Source organism: Helianthus annuus, chromosome 15 (assembly GCF_002127325.2).
Source record: "Helianthus annuus cultivar XRQ/B chromosome 15, HanXRQr2.0-SUNRISE, whole genome shotgun sequence".
NCBI classification, from domain to species: domain Eukaryota; kingdom Viridiplantae; phylum Streptophyta; class Magnoliopsida; order Asterales; family Asteraceae; genus Helianthus; species Helianthus annuus.
The window spans coordinates 33978763-33987501 of record NC_035447.2 but is presented as its reverse complement, the minus strand read 5'-3'; the positions used below and the strand labels follow the sequence as shown (position 1 = coordinate 33987501).

Sequence of the window (8739 nt, the reverse complement as noted above, 5' to 3'; positions counted from 1 at the left end):
GCGAACTTGTTACTAAAAAAAATAAATAAAAAGGTTTTTGGTGGGTAAAAAGGGTTTTGGGGTAATGAAATGAAAGGTTTAGGCTCAAAGGGGCTATCTAGGGGGATTTTGGGTAGGTAAAAAAATGAAAAATAATGGTTTTGAAAGAAAAATGGTTAGTCCTAATGCCTCCATCATTTACTTACTTGGGTTTAAGTTGGTAAGGACCGGGAATGTATCGTCGTGGCAAGTTCTAGATTCGTAAGGACCGAGCGGCTATTCACACAAGAAACGAAAAATGAGCATTTGATCTAAATATGTGTATTTTTATGCTCAATAAAGGCTCAAAACTCACTTTTGTGGGAATGGGTTTTTAATGTGACCAAGCATATATAATCGACTTTTAAACTAGACTTGTTATGCCGTTTCATAATTTTCTTATGTTGGTTCCTTTTTTATCACGACGCTATCGGTTGTAAACTTGTAAAAATATAACCTTTTTAGAACTTGTTATTCCCAACTTAAACTAAGACAAGTAAATAAAAAAAATGAAAAAGTTTTTTGAAAAAAAAATTTGGGGTGTTTAGCGGTTCCAATAGAGTTTTGTGTAAGGCTTGTGTTTAGGATTTTGCAAAATTTCAAGGTTTTAGCATCCCCCCCCCCCCACACTTAAATTACACATTGTCCTCAATGTGTCCAAAAATAATATTTTTGGTTGATTAGAATGTATAAAAGTGTGTTAAAAAGCAAAGATTTATGTTACTGGCATCCTGGACACGGCCCCGTGTTCACCGGGCACGGCCCCATGGTCAAGTGCCAGTAACAAAAATTACAGAATTGAAACAGAAGCCTGGACACGGGGGCGTGTCCGCTGAACACGGCCCGTGTCCAGTTACCTGAACTGGGTGATTTTTCTGCAGGGGCTCTGCACGGGGCCGTGTTGGTTGGGCACGGCCCGTGTTGAGCCTTCTGTGATGGAGATTTTTGTCGGGTTGCTCTGTTCTTCGTGCATGGTTCCATTTTTTCTCGTTCCCTTTTTCATCCATTACCACCATGAGTGTGTTTTATTCTGCAAAAATTAAAAGATTAAACTAAACTAAACTAAGGATAGATCCGCGAAATGCCTCCGTGGTGCGCCACGTTTATAAGGGTCCTTGGCTAGACCCGATTCCTGGTTATATATCTTCTGAGTGGAGTGCCTTGCTTCCCAAGTTACACCGTCGGAGAGCGGCATCCAAGCTTGAATCAATAACCTTCATGTAATTGACTGGGTCGTCGTCCTCTATTTTCTTCCCAACTCCGAACTTCACCTCATCGTCCCCATACCTCAAAGTCAGTGTCCCTTCATTCATGTCTACCACTGCTTGTGCTGTGGCAAGGAAGGGTCTCCCTAGGATAAGGGGGACCTCGGTGTCTTCCTCCATGTCGAGTATGACAAAGTCAACGGGATAAACGAATTTGCTTACCCTTACCAAGACATTCTCGATGACACCTTGTGGGAACTTGACTGATCGATCAGCGAGTTGTATGCTTATTTTTGTAGGGCTCGTGGTTCCCAAGCCAAGCCTTTTGAACATCGATGAGGGCATGAGGTTAATGCTAGCCCCTAAGTCGGCCAAGGCATTGCGAACGGGTGATTCCCCTATTGAACATGGAATCGTGAAACTTCCGGGATCGATTTTCTTTTGGGGTAGTTTATTGAGTACGAGGGCAGAGCATTCTTCGCCTAAATTAACTAATTGCAAATTTTCAATTTTCTTTTTATGTGTAAGGAAGTCCCTCATAAATTTAGAGTATTTGGGCATTTGGGTTAGGACTTCGATAAAAGGAATATTGACATGCAATTGTTTTAACAGACTTTCGAATTTTGCGAATTGCTCATTGGTCTTTTGACGAATTAACCTACCGGGGTACGGAACTCGAGGAGCCTTGGTAGGCTCTGGTGATGGGGGAGAGTTCTTTTCCTGCAGATGTGTTGGCATTGTTTCTTCCGTTGGTGGAGGTACTTCTGCAGGCCCTACGGTGCGGTTTCGTAGTGTGATGAGGTGAACTTGCGCCTTTGGGTTTGTTTCGGTATTGCTAGGTAATGCGCCTTGCGGTCTCTCGGAAAAATTTTGTGCTAGTTGATTTATTTGTTTTTCTATGTTTTGAATGCTAGCTTGTTGATTCCTAAAATTATATTCTAATTGTAGAAATCTTTCCGAGTTTTTCTTTTCAGTGTCGGAGACGAGGCGAGATATAGTATCTTCGAGCCTTTCTCGTCCACCTTGTTGTTGAGTGAAATTTTGTGACTCATTTCTTGATTGCTGAAAGTTTGTTCGTTGGGTTTGTTGGTTACTACTATTGCCGGTTTCCCTCCAACCAAGGTTTGGGTGGTTTCGCCATCCTTGGTTGTAAGTTCCCGTTGGAGGACCCGACGGCCTAGGTCTATTATCAATGTAGTTTACCATTTCTTGTTGATCGTCCGTTTCTTTCATGCAACTCCAATTTTCATGTGACCCACCACACCCTTCACAAGCCATAACCGAGACTGTTTTTGTCATTTCTAATTTTTTTATTTTTGAAGAAAGGGCCTCGATTTCGGCTTGTAAAGAGGTGCTTTCGTCGACCTTATGGGCGCCCGGGGCGATAGACTTATTTCCCCGGGGAGTGTGCCATTGAAAATTGGTTTGAGCAATTTCCTCAATCTGATTATATATTTCGTGTGGGCGTCAATTACCTAAAAGTCCCCCGGAGCTAGAATCAAGTGTCTGCCTAGTGTGTGGCAACAATCCATTGTAGAAAGTGGATACTTGTTGCCATATTGCGAGGCCATGATGGGGACACTTGCGTAATAGCTCCTTGAACCTTTCCCATGTTTCATATAAGGATTCGCCATCCTCTTGCGAGTATGTGTTAATTTCAGCCATTAATTTAGCAGTTTTAGAAGGAGGGAAATACTTAGATAGAAACTTTTGGGCTAGTTCATCCCAGGTGTTTACCGATCCAGCTGGGAGGGTGTTGAGCCAAGCTTTCGCTCGGTCTTTTCGTGAGAACGGAAACATACGGAGGCGTATGGCGTCGTTTGATGCTCCATTGATCCGAAAGGTATCACATATTTCTAAGAAATTAGTTATATGTAGATGAGGATCCTCGTCCGCAAGCCCGTGGAAGGTTGCGGAGTTTTGGAGCATTTGTATCAAATGCGGTCGAAGTTCGAAGTTATTGGCTTCGACATTCGGAGCATTGATAGCGGCGCCTAGATTACCTACGGTGGGCCGTAGATAATCCATAAGGGTACGTTGGTCCGCCATTGGGGGTGGATCACCCGAAACCTTCTCTTGGTTTTTGGCTTTTAACCTTTTTCTGAGAAAGCGTTCGGGTTCTTCTAGCGGTTCTTTTATGTCTTTATTGGAACTGGAGCTCATACACTACGTGAGGATGGCGTCGGGTTCCAAGTCCTGCAATAAAAACAAAAAAGAATGTCGGTCAGAAGGTTCACCACGGCCCCGTGTTGAGCGAACACGGCCCCGTGGTCGGAAATACAGTGATTGTTTTCCAGATCCCAGTTACTGGAAGTTGGACACGGCCCCGTGTTGCACCGGCACGGCCCCGTGGTCAGCCTTCTGTAACTTGAAAAACAAAAACTGCCAGTAACTTTGCTGAGCACGGCCCGTGTCCGACCAGGCACGGCCCCGTGCTGAGCTCTGCAGAAGCTGAAAATCTAAGAAAAAATCCTAAAAAATTAAAGAAAAATAAAAATATGATTAGGCCGTTGATTCCTAACTTTCTTAAAATCCTTGTGTCCCCGGCAACGGCGCCAAAAACTTGATGCGTGTTAGTGTATATATGTTTTTAGATATATATATTTAAACCCTTTTTACACTTTTAGCCAAGTTTTAAATTTATAAAACACGATATTTACTAACACTAAACACACATATGGGCAAGTGCACCCATCGTGGACGTAGTATAGTGTTGGTAAGATACCGAGGTCGTCCAAGGACACAAGAGCTTTTAATACCGGTTTATCCTCAACGTCTAATCAAATCAAAAAGTTAGAATAATGATTTTAAACTAAGAAAAATAAAAACTAACTAAATGCTGAAAAATAAAAATAAAATAAAAACAGATAGACAAGATGAATCACTTGGATCCGACACGTGTATTAGTATAACCTTTGATTATTTTCGCACTTTTGCACTTGTTTAAGAGATTATCTTAGTTATTGTAGTAGGCCCCTCTTTTGAAGGCGACGTTACCCTCAACCCAGTAGTTTGAGTCAGCAAGGATACAATCCTAAAGGGTCGGATTATTGAAAGATAATGAATTAAGTTATTAATGCAAATTATGGTAGGCCCCGCTTTTGGCGGTGACGTTACCCTCGGCTAAGTAGTCTGAGTCAGCAGGGATACAGTCCTAAATAGCCGGGTTATAGTATTAATAGTAGTTAACTTATGAGGGGGTCAAAGAGTTTGGATCCCCGCCATCCAATACCTATGGGCATTGAAGGAGATCCTACTAAATTTGACCCAGGTCCCAAGCAGGACCTCTAAACGCTGAACAAGGGCAAGACCCTTACCAAACCGTTCCCTTAACCCCCGACCAGGTAGCCAACATACCTCCATATAGACCGTGGAGATATGAATGGTGAAAATCTTTAATTTTATATAGACAGTAAAATAATGCCAAGACACCACGGACAAACGATAAGGAAAGATCACCTTCAACATAAGTAACTAGTTATTAAAGTCATTAATACAAAACCAAATAAAAAGTGCAAAAGATTAAAAATAAAAAGTATTATACTAAACACTTGTCTTCACCAAGTGATGTAAGAGACTTAGGCAAACATGGCCTTGATTGTCAAGAACTCTTACGATCAATCTTGGATCCCGAGACGACTCACACACTCTACGATGGACAATGGATGATGGTGGTGGATGATGGTGTTATGGTGGTGGTGGGTGGTGGATGAGGTGTGAGAGAGGTGGTGTGCCAAGGGATGAGAGAGAATGAAGCCAATCTCCTCTATTTATAGGCTGAACAGAAGGCTGGACACGGCCCCGTGCCCGCCTGACACTCTCTCTCCTCATTAATTGTAATTGCGAATTACAATTAATGCGCCTGCTGTACTTTCACCACGCCCCCGTGCTCGCTGGACACGGCCCCGTGGTGGGCAATGGAAGCTTCTACTGGTTTGTCTTTTCTGCTGCTTCCTGGGCACGCCCCCGTGTTCGCTGGACACGGGGCGTGTTCAGACTCTGTTTCTTCCTTTTTGCTTTGGGAGGTGCCGTTGAGGGTCCGGGCAGTCTACTTTTGTTCCTTTTCTTGTATTTATGGTAGAATTAGTGGTCTTTTTGCTTCTTTTGTGATTTTGAGCTCATTTCATCCTGAAAATACAAAAGGAAGACAAAAACACTCTTTTTCCAACATTAGTACTTAAAAAGGGTTAGTTTTATGCCTTAATTGATGTGTTTTATATGTTGCATTTTACACACATCAGTAAACAAAGTCATAAGTAGACTTGTTACCACCATTGCTTGGCTTGTTGCTCAATGAGATCACCGCGAATTATTAAGAATCTGGGTGAAACTCGTTCGAGGCATTCATTTTGTAGCCACTTCAGGTTCATGATCTTGAACTTGTTTTCCTTGAAGTAGCTTTGATCATCTTTGTGATGTCTTTGTCGTGGCTCTTCCGTAGCCACCGTTTCCATAGTCATGGATCGGCCGCAGCACCTCATGAGTGTCTGAGGTTTGTAACAGAAGACTCGCTTTTAAAGAGCGTTGCACTTGATGTGGCTCTTGAAGGTTCAGGAGTCTTAGTTGCTGAGGTGCGGTCGTTCCTCATAACCGTTATCTCCCTAGTGCGAAACTGTTTGCGTCCCCTCTGCGGTTGTGAACCGGAGATGAGGGATTTGAAGCTTGAAGAGGTTCTAAGGAGTCTTTCCTTGCATGTTCCTGAGATGCGGTTTGTGCAGTCCAAAGAACATCGCTGGTTCTGAGTATCTGACACACCTGCGCGGGCTCGTGTGTGTTGACTCTCCGCGTATTCCACGTGTGGAAGTAAAGCAAGGAATAGCTTGGTTATCCCCCTTTACTAAGTATGTAGATATATTTTGTCTTTTTTGAGGGGGTGTGTAAAAAACGACATGCGGTATAGGTCGCGGTATTAGATATTGGATAAACCGCATGCCACGTACATGAATTTTGTCTTCATTTTGTCGCTTACTGTAGACGTTGTAGACCGCACGTGCGGGTTGGTGGAAGTTGGTGAGATTTAGCTGGTATGTGCTGAAATGAAAGGACGTTTGCTCTGCCCAAGGCCATAAATGCACTGTAGCAGGAGTGCAAAAGGTCGTGTATTGTCAGGCGCGTGGGCGGCCACGCGTGCGTGGTAACCGTTAGAGAATCGTCGTCTGACACGTGGCATTCTTCGATAGGCTCTGAAACCGCATGTCTGTTTGGTTACCGTGATCGCATTAATTGCGATGCGTATAAAAGGGGAAACCTTTTAGGGTTTCCCCTCACTTGTTCGAAATTTTCAAATTTTCCGGCGAGAAAATCCAGTTTTCTCTGTCTTCTCCGATCAAAAACCTTGAGTTTTCCGGTGAGAGTTTCGAAGTTACTTGTTCTTCTTCGTTGCTTTGTAGTTGTGATGGCTAGTCCCTCAAAACCACCTTCTCCATCCCCAGCAAATCCTGATCCACCGTCGTCGTCGGCAGCGGAGGAGGAGACACAAGTTAATGCCCCTAGCAAGTTTTTGCCAGTTTTAAAGTGTTCAGAGTCGGTGTTTGATAACTTAATGAAGAGTATCCAAATGCGGACTGCCTACGGGGCCAGGTATCCCCAAGAAGGCGATACTGCTGGTGACGCTCAGGCTGGTTACGTTAGCATGTTTGCTGACTGGTTCGAGATCTGCAATCTCCGGCTTCCACTGACCGTTTTCATGGTGGATTTGTTGGAGTATTACAATATCCATATTTCCCAACTGAGTCCTTTTGGAATGATATGTGCTCGTCACTTTGAGTACACATTCCGTGCCAAAATGTGGTACCTATGCTAGAGGACTTTCGACGTTTCTACCAGATGACGGAGATGCTTAGCTTCTTTTCTTTTCGTATGCGGGATGGTGGCCCCAAGCTCATAACTGCACAAAAGGGCCTGACCAAGTGGAAAACCAACTTCTTCTACGTGAAGGCGGTCGCGGTCACTGGTAGGTTACATTTTAGGAACATGACCGATACCATTACTACTGAGCAGCTGAGTACCCCTGAAAGGGGGAAACAAGCCTGGCTTCCTCATCTGCACGTTATCCCTTCTCAAAAATAAGCGAACAGGGAGTTGATGATTCTACGGATGATGTTGGGGGGCAAACCGGAGAAGAAGACGAAGCCTGTGTTGAGGAAGAAGAATGAAGGTAAGTGCCTGTGCGTTCTGTTCTTTCGTTTACCGCTTTGATTGTATTAATGATTGATATAGACGGTTTGGCAATAAATGCTCCATTATGGAGAATGCTTTTCCCGGATTTCGAGGGGAAGATTGAGATCGTCAAGTGCGGTCCGGGGGAGGAAGGATGGTATGATACCATTGTTGGGAACTTCCGGGTCCCTGATAAAGCCGCACTGAATGCCTTGTTACCTCAAGGCAAAGGTAAAGTGTTTTTAATCTGCCCGCATTGTTCCTCCTTTGGTAATGTTAGCTTATAACAGATTGTATAAACCGCAGGGAATCTCGGGGCGTAGGGAGACCCCACTGCGACGAGTGTGCCGTCCGCACCTGTTACGATGGTAGTTGATAAGCACAAACGAGAAGGGAAAACACTTGCTCCTGTTACTATTCCTCCCTTTGTACCGGATGCGTCAGGTACCTTCCGCCCTCATTTACAGAAATATGAAGAAACGTGGTAGTGTCTAACACTCTTGAGGGCTTGAGTGTTCTAGGTGGTTCTTCGCACGCGGGTGGCGCGGCTGCGGGTACCAAGCCTCTTGATGATAAAAAGAGGAAGGGAGATTCCCCCGCTGCTGGTGGTGAGAAGGTGCCGAAACTTCGGAAGACTAGGATGATAGTGATTTCGAAGCATAAGCCCGCGGACTCTGTTGGTAAGTTGTTACAATATTTTGCAAGTTTCATGGTCGTATTGTACTTGATAGATATTCTTTGCTTTGTAGAAACTGTGAAGGAACCAATCTCTGCATCTATTCTGCGGTCTTCCCCCTCGAAGGCTTCGGATGCGGAAGCTCAAAAGAAGACTGCAGAGGACCCTGTGATTGAGGTGGTGAGTAGTGAAGGTACCCCTCCGGCTGTGCGTGCGGAGCGGTTGTCTAAGAACACCGAGGGTGATTCAATTGCTGATACGCTGGACACATCAGACAACTTGATCGACCCGCGTGGTGAAGGAGACAAGGGGGCGAAAAGCCAGAGTCCCCTGTTCATGCAAATGTTTCCGGCTCTGCTGCTGCGGGCAAGGAGGGTGAAGATCAGCCTCCAATTCAGCCGGATGAGATTGAGTTGGATTATTGTTACCGCTCTTACTCAGCAGGGCGTAGATTTAATGTCCACCATCCCCTTAGGGTATTTTGCAAGGGGGTGAGGTGATGAATAATCCATCTGCTTGTAGGGAAACTCTGCGGGGGTTGGGGGCCCCTGTTGAGAATGCTCGAGCTCGTGGCTTTGGTCGAAAAAGCTTGCAGAATCAGCTCGCCTCCATGCTTCTTGGGGTTCCATAGTCGCGAATGCGATTTTGGAGGATTATCCCGCCCTAGCTCGTAGGGAAGAA

At 44.7% G+C, this 8739-nt stretch overlaps 1 non-coding gene across 1 annotated transcript; it reads left to right on the top strand.

Annotated features, from left to right (window-relative positions):
• The first annotated feature begins 2787 nt into the window (after positions 1–2787).
• Positions 2788–2894, top strand: LOC118487730. The gene has a single exon (XR_004882673.1). It is a non-coding gene; the product is annotated as a small nucleolar RNA R71 (small nucleolar RNA).
• The last annotated feature ends 5845 nt before the right edge of the window (positions 2895–8739 follow it).